Genomic DNA, 3,610 nt, shown 5'->3' with positions numbered 1-3,610 from the left:
TGAGCTAGATATTCTAATGCAAAGAGCTAAATTTTACCTGGACTTGGTAGATTTGGAAAAGCCTACTTTATTCAAAAGAAACAGAATGTATGAAAAGAGGCGGGGAGGAATAGCTTCATATATTAAGAAGACAATTTGCAGGAACCAGAGAGGACAAAGAACTGTGGAAAGCATTTGGGTGAAGATCAACAGAATTACAAAAAGAAATGATATTGTCATGGGACAGATCACCAGGACAGAAGGAAGAAATAGATGAGGAGTTTGAGAAATAGGTGACAAGTTTGGAAAAGGATCTTGATATAGTAGTGATGGAGTATTTAATTTAGAGATCTTCCTGAGTCCTCTTTCTCTGGCAAAAGTAGAGCAACTAATTAATTCTTGAGTTTCTGTAATGATAGTTTCATTATTTAACAAATGAATGAAGTGATAAAAGAAACTACTATTCTGGATATGATTCTGTCAAATGAGTACAGTTTCTGAAGTGGAAATAATGGGAAACTTGGGGTGAGTTACCCACCTTAGTACTGGTGATAGAGAAGGCAAAAACAGTCATACTATACAAAATATCGAGAACAAATTTTAAAGAGTTCACATAAGTGATGGGTAACATTTCATAGTCTAAAATTCTATAAGGGGAACCAGACCAAAAGGGATGGGGAAACTTCTAAGAATAAAATTCTGAGGTGGAAAGCAAATAATTTCAATGAGGAAGAATAGAAGGATATTTCTAAAGAAGAATAATATGGATACATGAAGAACTCATCAACTTAGATTTTAAGAAGACTTATGTATTTTCTGTTGTAAGGGATGGTTCTCTGGAAGGGCAGAAGTCATATGGGGGAATCATAGGCCTGTAAAAACAAAAGATAATTATGCTATATATATATATATTTTTTTTTAAAAGATATGTAAACAAGACGAAATCAAGTTTAGAAGATGAGCATAAAAGTACAACATTATTGTTTAATGATAGCTATCAGAGTACTAAATGTCTAAGTGAGTGGAGTCAGGTGAATGTTAAGTTCAATTAAAAAGTACTTTTGTAATGAAAAAAAATCAAATAAGGTAATCTCATGAACCATGGGTCAACAACAACAAGTGAAAGAAAGAATGAAGAATTTATTTGTCTTTTAATTTGCTTTTGTTAATTCTTCCAGTAAAAGGCACACATGGTCACTGGACAAGGGATCTGACAGAGTATCCTAAAATAAGTTTATCAATGATTGTAAAATGAGGTGTTGTAGGGATTATAGGAAGACGATGATATGTTAGGATTTATGGGAGCTCAAATCTCTTGAAAACACTCCAGTAAAGTTTAAAAAAATGTACCAATTAAGAAAGAGATTAAGAAAATAATTTATAGACATCTCCATTAAGCCCAGAACTGCACAAAGAGGCCTGAAATCCTGCAGAAACTCTGAAGTAGAAATACCAGAGTATCAGGAAACCTTGGTGCAAAGCAGTTCTGTGCTAAGTGGTGAGGGTGCCCAAGATACAGCTTGGTGAGGAGGTGGCCCCAGAGTCCTTACAGCAGAGGAGAAAGGCCTCAGTATCAGGACTGATCTGAGCCTTGCCCACAAAAGAAGAGAGACCCTTGAGAGACATCTAGGCAACCCCAGCCCAACTTAGTATCCATGAAGTTTGGGCCTGGACCACAGCAGGAGCCAAGGCCAAACCATTCCTATAGAGTGAGTAGCCTAGCCTTAGAAAGCAGACTGAGGACCAGGCAGGGCCTGCCTATGCCAGGGGCATAGTACAGGGGCAGAGCTTGACCTAAGCATAGCCCTTCCCCACCTCCATCTCCCATCCCCAATCTAGATACTGAACATGCTGAGATAATAAAAACAAACAAACAAAAAAACCCCCAGACCTCCCCCCCAAAACTAAAGAAACTGAAAGATACCATGAAGAAATTCTTTGGACTGAGAGACACCTAAAGGGTAAACCTTGAGGAAGAGAGTGAAATCACAAATCCAGGCAGAACCTTGGAGGAAAAAAATTGGGCCAGCTACAAAGGTATTAAGATTACCTAGAGTAATGAAACAAGAGATAGAAAATGCAGTCGCTAAAAATGCAGTCGCTAAGGAGAAAAGAATGGAAATGAAAATTGACAGTTTAGAACTGACGGTGGGAATTCTTACCCAAGAACTGAATGCTCTGAGAATCAGAATAGACCAAATAAAAAATATGACTTAATGAAACAGTAACTAATAAATATTTTTTAAAAACCTTTTTTTAAATGAAGAAAATATAAGAAATACAATAACAAAAGTAACTGACCTGGAGAAGAGGTTAAGGAGACATAATTTAAGAATTATTGGACTATCTGAAAATCATGACCAAACAGAAAAAAATCTTAGAAACTGTATTTCAAGAAATCATGAATGAAAACAAAGTGAAAATAGAAAGAATCTGCAAGTCACTTCCAGAAAGAAACCCCAAACAAAATTTCCCAGGAATATCATAGTCATAATCCAGAACTTCCAGATCAAAGAAAAAATATAGCATACACAACCAAAAATGAAAGTTCAAGTACTAAGGAGCCACAGTAAGCACCACACAAGACTTAACAGCTGCTACTAAAATAGAGGGGAAAGCTTGAAATACAATATTTCAAAAGGCAGAAGATAAAGGGTTACAATTAAGAATAACTTATCTGGAGACACTAAGTATAATTTTCCAGGGGAAAAATGGATCTTGAATGAAATAGAGAAGAGATGTCAAACATATAGACTGAATGCCACAACCCTTGAGTTTGGCCGGAACCAGATTAAAATGTAATTGGGAAATATTTAATAAATAAAATGTAAACAAATTAAAACACACACAATACAACCCCCTTCCCTCCCATAGATAGTATTACATTTGAAAATTAAGTCAATAGGCAGCCTTGAGCAATCCTTATGTATAGTATAGTGGCCCTCGTTGATATTTGAGTTTGACATCACTGGAATAGAGGATTTCCAAATATTCCTGATGAAAAGGCCAGAAGTGACTAGACATTTGAAATGGAAATGCAAACACCAAAAGAAACATAGAAAGGTACATAGATGTAGTCAATTGGAAGGGACTATATGGGGATGAATTGCATACATGCTAATAGGGGTTAAGAAGCAAATGTTGTCTTAAAACCCTCATATCTTTAAGGTTTATAATTGTTGTTTAGTCATTTTTAGTTGTGTTAAAACTTAAAAAAGTAAGTGGAGTCTTCTTGACTCCAGGCCTGGCACTGTAGCTGCCCCTAAGGATCATAGAGAAAGGTATGACAGAAAGCCTGTGGGTGATTATCTTAGGAGAAGACAAAAATAGGAGGGACAGGGGACTATAATGGAGGAAGAAAGGAAGAGGAAGAGGGAGGGAAATCTCTTTCACATTATAGAGGTGCACAAAAAGAGGAGTATATAATTGTGGAGGAAATGGTTGGAGGGAATGAGAATCCCTTGAACCTTACTTTCATCTGAACTGAATAAAAGATGACAATACAGTTTCACACACACACACACACACACACACACACAGGGAATGAGGGTCCAGAGCTTTGGGGTTTACAGGCATAGCAGATGAAGATACAGCAAAAGAGACGGGGTAGGAGCAGTCAGGAGGAAAACCG

The sequence above is a fragment of the Vombatus ursinus genome, unplaced genomic scaffold (genome assembly GCF_900497805.2).
Source record: "Vombatus ursinus unplaced genomic scaffold, bare-nosed wombat genome assembly UNPS02009573.1, whole genome shotgun sequence".
NCBI classification, from domain to species: Eukaryota; Metazoa; Chordata; class Mammalia; order Diprotodontia; family Vombatidae; genus Vombatus; species Vombatus ursinus.
This window is presented reverse-complemented; position numbering follows the sequence as displayed.